The following is a 10,603-nucleotide window of genomic DNA, read 5'->3' as shown; positions in this document are numbered from 1 at the left end:
CATAGGGATCACAAAGACACAAGTGTCCTATATATCCCCAGTGGAGTCGCCAATCTTTGAACATGGGCTACAAGCACGCCAATCTATTGGACGTATAGAGGTCTGAAAGCCACGTTCGGGGACGTAGAAATGTTTTCGGTCGGATCGCATTAGATCGGTTGGTTTCGTCTCGATGAAGGTCTTGAAAAACGATACAGAGATGTTCGGAGTCACCACCAAGCAATTATGGAAAGCCTGGAAACCGTTCGAAATTCACTTTATACCTCGGTCAACGAAGCACAAAACAGTGCATAAAATAGGTACTAAAGATAAGGACCCGACCCTCTTTTAGCATCCTATCCCTAGAATGACTCTCGTGCGATCTGGATAAGGTCATCCACTATCCAAAGGTTCTGAGTAAGAGGCGAGGGTACGTATTGGGAAACCCTTTAATCGGATACCCAATCCCGCCCGCGGAAGCGGCCTCTACTGATCGATCTTGGTTGTTATGTGCAAAAGTTGATAAAACGTGTTAAAATAGGTTATACAAGTCGTCGATCAAACGTAGCGATTTCCGAAACATGTTGAAATCCAAAAGTGAACCTTCTGGTTCTGCAAAAAGTTTTTAAAACCGTTTTAAAAGGTTGTTAAAACCGCTTTTGTGGAAAAGTCGTTTAGACCGCGCTTGTATCAAAATATAAAATATGAGTCGGAGTATTCATCGTTATGTTGATGATATTCGTTGTCGGATTTGGATTTGCAAGATTGACATGAATATTTTTGTAAATAAACGTGTAAAATGTATTGGCTCAACCATTTCATCACCGTACTCGAATTAAATCGACATGGCATGTATGTTAGCCAAGGGTGACATGCAATATGGCTAAGACAAAGAGAAAAATGAAATGAAATAAAATGGAAAGTGCTTCATATGAACTAATTATCGTACTCGGGATTAAACCGACATGGTATGTAGAACCAAGGATGACTACGAATATGACTACAATGTTTTCAAATGTGCTTAAAAGAGGAAAATTGTTAAAATGAAGAAAAGAGTGTTAAAAACCCTTTCAAGTATAATTAACCAAATACTATCACCGAAACACGGAATTAACGGTCATGGTATAAAGAACCAAGAGTGATTATGTTTTATAGTTAAAAAAGTTTATCATAAAAATGATTTGAAATGGTAAAAACCGTTTTAAGAAAGAAGAGAAAAGCGAAATAAAACATTAAGGAAAGATGAACTCAAACACTATTGAGTTCTTACCTGGGGTGCCATAAGAAGCGCGAGGTGCCTAGTTATGACTAGGGGCTTCTACCTCAGGTAAAAACTCAGTTTTGGCTCAAATAATCCATGTTTTGGATCATGTCATGCATGTTTTATGATGTTAAAGTCATGTAAAACAGTAAAAAGGACATGAAAGAGCAGGATTAATTACACCCTCACACTTACGTGTTCGGTTGCTCGACGAGAAATCGACAAAGTGTAAAACTTATGAGTCGAAAAGCTTGATTTGAAAAACCGTTTTATAAATATAGAGTGTTGCTTTGGTTTAGTGTGAGTGTAGTCGATCCAAGTGGTAAGCCAAGTGTTTTTAATGCAGGATGACGGTACCAAACAATGTGTAAGGCTCGTGGTTTCAATCGGTAGGTCGAAAACACTTGTCGGTTTTTTACTTCAGAAGTCGAGGTCTAGAATTTAAAAGGAGATGTGAGGGGGCAGACTCTCGCGTAAGGAATACGGGTTGTGCTTGAGGGTATTTATAGAGGAATGCGTGGTGTTGTGCATTTTGAGCGACGTGGCTATGCTGGCAACCCAAAGAGGTGCGAGCACAATAGGTCATCATGTCCTTTTTGGAAATTTGGAATTTGTGCTTTGTTCTATCCTAGGTTTTGTTAGGATATGATTTGTGCTTGCTGACTAAGTATTCCGTGAATACTTAGTAGGTGGGTGTTATGTAGGATGGGTTTGTTATGTTTGACTCGTGTTTGACTTGTTGTTGGAGTCGGGATTTAAATTTTGAGTCGGTTTTTGGTCCGGTGTCAATTTTGACTCTAGTTAGTGTCGACGAGACGAGCTAATTGGTCGATGAAGATTAGGTTGTGGACCCGGACAAGGAAACCAACTTCTGACTGTAATATCAAATGATGCACTTAAACCAAGACGTCGTTCGAGTTTCACCATATAAGGATAACAAAGAAATAAGTGTCTTAGCTATCCCCAGCGAAGTCACCAATATTTGGACATATGCCACAACACGCCAATTTGTTGGACGTATAGAGGTCTGAAAGTCATGTTCGGGGACGTAGAAATGTTTTCGATCGGATCGCATTAGATCGGTTGGTTTCATCTTGATGAAGGTCTTGCAAAATGATACAGAGATGTTCGGAGTCGCCACCAAGTAATTATGGAATGCCTGAAAACCGTTCGAAATTCACTTTATACCTCGGTCATCGAAGCACAAAGTAGTGCTTAACAACGAATGGTACTAAAGATAAGGACCCGACCCTCTTTTAGCATCTTATACCTAGAATGACTCTCGTGCACTCTGGATAAGGTCATCCACTATCCAAAAGTTCTGAGTAAGAGGCGAGGGTATGTATTGGGAAGCCCTTTAATCGGATACCCAATCCCGCCCGTGAAAGCGGCCTCTATTGATCGATCTTGGTTGTTATGTACAAAAGTTTATAAAATGGGTTAAATGCATGAATGCGCATCCACGAGCTTAAACCTAACATGTGAAAATTTGCTATGTCAGTTGTTTATCCAAGTATCAAGTAATTGATGTCGAGTTGGATTTAAGGGTGATTTGTGTGCAAAGACGGAAATTAAATAGCTATTTACCAAGTTTGTATTATGGTTCTTAAGACGATCCATTTATCTTAAAAGGTGTTTAAAACGTGAAATGTAAAATATAAACTCGTCAATATAATTGGGATTCGAAACGCAGGGATGAGAAACTGTGGATAATGGGCCCACGGGGGCGCTTGGGAGAGAGAACAAGCGTTTGCATTTTGTGGAGTCGCCACCAATTTTTATGGGAAATTGGAACCGTTCGAATACCTCGTGTCATGTCAAGACACAAAGTAGAGACATGAACACTAAGCAATCGTTACCCTTAGCATTCTATGTTTAGAATGACTCTCGTGGATGCCAATGAACATGGATGTTCACAGAGATCTGGAGTAAGGGGTGGGGGTACGTATTAGGAAGCTCTTTTGATAGAACACCTAATCCCGCCCGCCTCGATAGCGGCCTCTACCAATCATTAGGGACATCATCTATACTCGATATATCGTCGATTATATGCATGCAATGCAACATCCAAGTTTTAATCCTAGCATGTGAAGGATAGACTAGGTCGGTTGACACGTAATTTAATCATGCAATTAATGTCGAAGTAGGATTTAATGCTCAATTATATGTGAAGGCATACAAGAAATATGAAAAATATAATAAATGAAATTAAAATAATGAGAATTACAATAATTACATCGGGTTCATTGATCTATGTCGAAAACACCTTTAAAACGGATAATTTGAGAAAAAAAATAAAAGAAGGAATTAACGAACAGATTAGTAGGCGATAATACGATTAATAGTCAATTAAATACGTAAACTAATTAAACTAGGTCAGGCAACAACTGAGTTCAGAGACAGAAATCATCCTGGAACAGGCGCAGCAGGACTGCACCCTTTGGAAGAGGCGCAACAGTTGCTGCGTCTGTTCTAATGGTGAGTTCTGGCTGTGAAACCGGCACTGCAAATCGTTAATGTAAATCGGTCATTTTAATGGTTAATTAATATACTTGACTCGGATGGAAGTGATTAACAAGTTATTTACATGTGATTAATGGTCATAAAAGCAATAAAACATGGATGACACGGATGCAAACGAATTATTTACATGGGAAAGATTGATTAGTGACATAGGTGAACTAAATAGGTTAAACATGACGGATTAACGACAAAAACGACAAAAGGCAGATGAAAATATATCAAAGATCGAATTCCAGAAACCCGATATGAACAAATCGAATTCCTACAACCCGGATTGAGTTTAATGACGAAAACCCGCAAATATGAGATTATAAGGGATTTAAGTCGGATTTAAATGATGAATTATATACTAATGAATGAAAAATAATATACATGTGAAATTATTATTCTATCGTGTCGAAGAATTAACAAAAACAAACGAAAACAAACAAAGAACGATGGATTGACAGAGGACAAAGGAAGAAGAAAGGAAGCAGGAACTGCGGCAGTCTCACGAAGAGGCGCAGCAGGTACTGCGCTCCTTCGAAGAGGCGCAGCAGTTGCTGCGTCCTTTCTCGACGGTTTGTTTTCTGGAAATCCGTAAAAAGGGTTTTAAAGCATTGTTTTAGAAATCGGTTTTATCAAGGTGTTTTCGACAAAAATCTTACATTAATGATGATACAAAAAGCTAAGAACAATAAATAAAAGAGAGATTTACACCCTCAGACTTACATGTTTGACGAAACGAGATGAACTAAGTTATCGATTAGTGATGCTCGACTCGAATGTAGACGAAAGTGCCCTCGTAAGAGGAAAACGATTAGAGTAATTAAGTTGATTATGGTGGAGTTGGTCAAATTGGTCGGTCATGCAAACAAGGCTGCTACTCAGAAGGATCAGAGCTTACGTGGTCGAATGTTCAAGCACGTAGACGCCAAAAAGTAAGAACAAAGGTCTAGAATGCAAAGGGAGAAGAGAAGGGCGGACACTCGCGTGAGAAATATGAGGAACGAAAGCTCCTATTTATACTAATCACGTGAAGAAATAGGGTTTTCGGAGAAACTTTGGAAGTGAATCTCGGAAAGATATGAAAAAGATACGAGAAAAACGCAGAAAAGGACCTGGGAAGAGGCGCAGCAGTCACTGCATCTCTTGGAAGAGGCGCAGCACCTGCTGCATCTGTTCCCAAGTGGTTTCCTCCTGCGGAAGAAAGATTTCCGTGTTTAAGTTATGGAATGACGGAATAAATTGGTTTTCCTTAATATTTTGTATGAATATTACGGGAAATTGTTTACAAAAGAATAAAGATTATGAAATATTTATAAAATATGGAATAGAGATATCCGGAACATTCCAGAACATTCTGACTCGGGATTTAACGGTTATCAAAAAATGAAGACGGTTTTAGGCCCGGACTCCAAATGTACTCTAATTACCGTCAAAACGACCGTATCGGCACGTAGATGACAACTAAGAGGTAGACATTAGTGTTTGAGAAATCACTTGACAATGAACTTATGAACTGTCACAAATCGTTCCTCGTACCAAACATGCGGCCCAATCATCACCGGGTGGTTTGCGAGAGGTGCAGAAATGAGGTATCTACAGAGCCCCCACTTTGACTGGGGCTTGAACAAGGCGAAAGTCAAAGTATAGGCATCAGGTCAATCGAAGATTACAACCTGACGACTATGGCGACGCGAGGCGGCTCAAGGGGTCTGCGCTAAGGACCTGTCGTCGGGAACATTTTAGAGTCTGTCGACTTTCGGGGAGGGTCGTTTAAAGTCCATTAGACTACGTGAGGAGGCTCGCCAGCCATAAGAAGAGACCATACCTGAGACTTCTGGACGAAACGGGACTGAAGACGCTTCGACGAAACTCTTTGATCTGAAGATGAATTGGTGTCTGAAGGTATGAAGGCTTATCCTGAAAAAAGGGGTATCTGAAGGATATGAAGGGAAACAATGATTTTGAGGAAAAAGACAGCAGGACACGGTCTGGAACTGCTGGGAGAAATCTGTTCGTGTTCAGCTTCAAACAAACTTCGGAAGATTTCGGGGTCGATGTTGATCTCCATGTCTCGAGAGGAAGTGACTGTCGGTCGTGAACTCTCGTTGGGGAACATAATCGGGAACTTATCTCCATGTCTCCAGAGGAATAGTCTATCCGCTTACTCTCGCTGGGGAATATAATGAAGGCGTGTCGAAACACCTGTGAGGAAATACCTGCTCGTTGTGACAAGTGATGTGAGTGTCGTTGGGGCTCTCAATCAAACACATTTATAATACTCAACAAACAACTAGTTAGCGGTAAGTCGAGGTCGATCCATGGGACGGTGTGCTTTGGGCTCTAAGTCTATCTATCTCAATTTATGCTAGTGTCACGATTGATTTGGGTTGTAGTTGTGTTCTAGGCTAATGCAAACAATAAGGTAAATCAAGCAATAAAAGGAAGGATGTAAACAAATGATTAAAAGTGCTAGGATATCATGGGGTCATGGGGAATTCATGGTGTTGATCATACAAACATGTTTACAAGGTTGCAAGCAATTAATGTTGTGGAGAAACCGAGTTGGGTTATATCTTACGGTTCTTAGGAAGAGTTGGGTCCCTGAGAGCGAATCGATTAGATTGTACAACACCTACAAGTCGACTTACTTTCCTCCTAATCAACTTTTATGCATGGTCTAACAAGACTCGAGTTGGTTTATATCTTACAAGTCAAGTTGAGTAGATAAGAGATGGTAAAAATGCAAGGATTCATAGGCTTAGCATTTCATCAAACATAACATGTGCATAAAGTTGACATCACAACAAGCAAGCAATTTGATTATGAAAACACATTAGATTAAGCATGAATCAATCCCATGTTGGTTTCCCCTAATTACCCATTAATCCTAGCTAAAGAAACTACTCACTCATTATCATATTTAACATGTCAACAAGGTTGTCAATCATATTAACAAGGTAAAACATGATGAACAAGTAAGAAAGATTAACAATAATTAAAACAAGGATTAAGAGAATTATACCTATGGAGATTCCAATAATAATAAAGCAAAGAATAATAGAAGAAACTTGATTGATTGATGGAAGGTTGTCAATCTCCCAATAATAACCCAATAATCTTCAATTACCCAATAATAAACTTGAATGATAAACTTGAACAATAATTAAGGAGAGATTAATGTGTAATTTGTGGAAAGATTAAAGAGTAATCTATTCTAATCTACTCCTAATCTAATCTAAAGAAGGATTTTCTACCCAAAAACAACATATTTGATTAATTACAAAGATGGGGTATTTATAGTGGAAATTAGGTGGATGCATTAGGGTTAACTAAGGGCTAAACTAGTAATTACACTTTTTTAGATTGAGCAAGGAGGAGCCGGTATTTCTCGAAGGAAGGGCTTCTTTCTTTGTAGCTTGAAGAAGACGAAATCATGCTGTGAAGGAATCCGTGCGTATTGGAGTCGGGACGGGCGGAATCTGGCAAAGGAATCCGAGCGGATTCAAGAGAATCCGGGCGGATTCGGGTGGAGGGATCCGAGCGGATTCAGAGCAGGACGCTCGGATTGTTTAGTGGAGACGGGCGGATTTGAGACAATCCGCTCGGATTGTTCTTCAGCAGTGGTTCTTCTTCTTTTCTTCCCTTTTTGCTCATTTCCATTTTATTCTTGCGGGATTGGTCTTTAGTCCTTGCTTCCTCTTCATATTAGTCCATCTATTATCGTCAAGTAGCTTCCAAATGTGCACGAAAGACGGGAATTTCCGCCTTATTGCCTCCTTTTCTACAAAACAAATGAAATGCGATAGAAAAGCAAATAGGAAGGTTTTGACAGATAAAATGGCCATAGAATGTTATAATAGCATGCGAAATAGGCTCAATTAGGGGACTAAATGTGCACAAATAATGTTCACATCAAATATCCCCAAACCGAACCTTTACTCGTCCCGAGTAAAGAGGTGACTAAAACTAGACCTTTATTTAAACTATCCTAATAACATAACCGATATGAGACAATTAGCGGGTCTCACTCCGCCCCTTCAACTCACAACAAGACAACCATGAGGTAGGATGCCTTCTTGCAAGGCAAGGTGGGTCTTGCCAAAATGGCGACACATCCAAGCATTAAGCACACAAAATCAAGTAATGGATGCATCTACAAAAGAATAGCCACTTTCCTCATCTAAGTGGCGGAAATTATCTACAAGGGAAGCAATTCAAGGGTACACATTCCTTCATAGATGCAATTTCTTCAAACTACTAAGCCTAGAAGGATACCAATAAATCACCTCCAAGTTGTGTCAAGCTAGGGTACCTTTGTCTTCAATCGTTAAATGCTTTTGTCAAGAGTAGACTCCCTATGGTGTTAGAAACACTGGAGGATCGCGGAATTCCCCCTCTTGCCTAGACAAGAAGAAGGGTCGTCCCCTCTCTACCATGCACAAAAATGGATACGATGGATAAAGGGATCGATAGTATTTGAGTTTCTTTTTGGTAGTTTGCTTTGTTGTTTTTATTTTTCCCCCCAATTTCTTGTGGCATTTGACATTTGAGAACACTTTCTTGCCATTTCTTTTGATTTTTGGCATTTTCAACACTTGACAACTTTTTGCATTTCTTTGCATTTCTTTTTGAACATTTTCAAAGTCACCCCAATTAGTAACGAGGGTGCCTTGTATTTGAAGCATAGGAGTTCTATTTTTGCTCCTCTTTTCATTTGATGCATTTTTGCAAACTTTCTTTCACTTTTCATTTCATTGAACTCAAATTGATTTCTTTTTGTGCCCATTCCCTTTTTGTGACAAAAACGTGGTAGAACATGGATGATGGATGTATGCATGGTTTCAAGGGTCACCTTGGAATAAACGGTAGCCAAGGAGTTATCACACCACAAGGTACTCTTGACTAGGCCTTAATCCATGGGTCAAAGGATACTAGCATGACACATCCTAGGGTGTTTTACAAGTATTCTAACAAGCAGAGTCTTAAGAAGAAAAAGCATCTACTAGGGCCTATATACACTAGTCAAGCTTCCCAAGTAGACGGTTTCGCAAAAATTTTTCTAACATGCAAACTACGTGCCATGATGCAACTAACATATATACATCCTAATGCAAATGATTCTACCAACTAATATGCCATATAAACTAAATGCAAGTCCTAAGTTCACATTGTTTTTACCGCATCAATCAAAATAAAGCTATATAGTCATTAACATAAAGAGGAAAAAGGAGATTGGAAAGATCATACCATGCGGTCTTCAATTTCCTCATGTCTCGGATGTGGCGTTGTCAATCAATGTGAAAAAGGATGAACAAACACAATATATACAAAACAATATATACAAGACTACACTACAAAGGAAATGAACTTGTTTTTGGATTTTTCAATTTTTCAAATTTTTATGATTTTTGTTTTTATGAAATTAAAAGACATATTTTTGTGATTTTTCGAAATTTTTCAATTTTTATGCATTTTTGGAATATAAATTCCCATCCCCCACTTTATTTTGGACATTGTCCTCAATGCACATGTAGGAGTAGGAATGAAAAAGAAATACATGTTTTTGGATTTTTGATTTTTTTGAAATAAAGTACAAATGCAATGATATGGTATGAATGAATGCATGCTCTAACTAAATGCAATTCTATATGACATATATAACAAATGAATGCAATCTAAACTATACTATATGATGCATGATTTCTAGTAAATTATGGTCACCTATGATCAAACCTCCCCAAACCGATTTAAACGCTATTTCTAGTGTAGAAAAGAATAGGATTGGTCATTAGTGACTATGCATGAATTCTAGTCTATATGCAACTATCTACATGAATTATATTACAATGCAACTACATTATATGAACTAACTAATGTAGATGCAATATGAAATATAATACAAATGCATGAAAAAGCTACACTAAATACAATGTAAACATAAAAGAGAGAGGGAGAGATGGGTATCATACAAATGGAAGTGGTGAATTAGGCCTCTTTCACTCGTCATCCTCATTTTGGTCGTAGCCATAACCATGAGAGCTTCCGGCTTGATCATGTCCGGGTGCTTGGCCCCAATATCCTCCTTGGTCAAAACCTCCTTCTTGACCCGAGTACCCTCCACCTTGGCTAGAATGCCCTCCATCGCCGCGACTCCAAGCTTGGTCCCCATAATTTGGGAACAAGAGCTCCGGTTGTGCCCAAGAGGGTTTAGGACCATCGGGGTCAATATACCCTTGTTGAGCCATGTTATAGTATTGGGGGTAGAGGGCTAAGTAGTTGTCTTCCCTCCCTTTATGCACCCCAAGGTCCACTCTATTCATGAGTGCCATCAAATCATTAATACCCGGGGTATTGGGGATTGCCGGTTGAAATTCGGTATATGGAGTGGGGTAAGGTGGGATAGGGACGTAGGAAGGTGGGCGCATTTGTATACCCGGCCCTCCACGAGGTAGTTGACGGCGTGGCTCTTCCCTTTGAGGGGGATTATCAAGAATTTGGATATCAAGGAGGTAGCTTGGTGGAGGAGAGTATGGACTCAATCTTGGGTCAATGCCCGGTATCTTCCATCCTTCAAGGATCATCGAAGTGCAACCCTTGGTGTACCATTCCACACTCCCATCTTGAGTGTAGTTGCACCATCGGTGACTATAGAAGATGGTGTGCTCATCAATAAAAGCCCTCCCTTCTAGAGGAATATAGGTTTCTCGGGCATTGAACCCGGGACAAAGGTGTTTAGCCAAAATTGTAATTAGACCTCCCATCACGAAGGTCTTAAGTTGAGATGTCCCTTGAGCAAAGTCATGGAACCTAGTGAGTATCTCAAGTGGCGTATTGAAGTTATAACGCCTCACC

Source organism: Silene latifolia, chromosome 3, assembly GCF_048544455.1.
Source record: "Silene latifolia isolate original U9 population chromosome 3, ASM4854445v1, whole genome shotgun sequence".
NCBI classification, from domain to species: Eukaryota; Viridiplantae; Streptophyta; class Magnoliopsida; order Caryophyllales; family Caryophyllaceae; genus Silene; species Silene latifolia.
Note: the sequence above shows the minus strand (reverse complement) of the source record.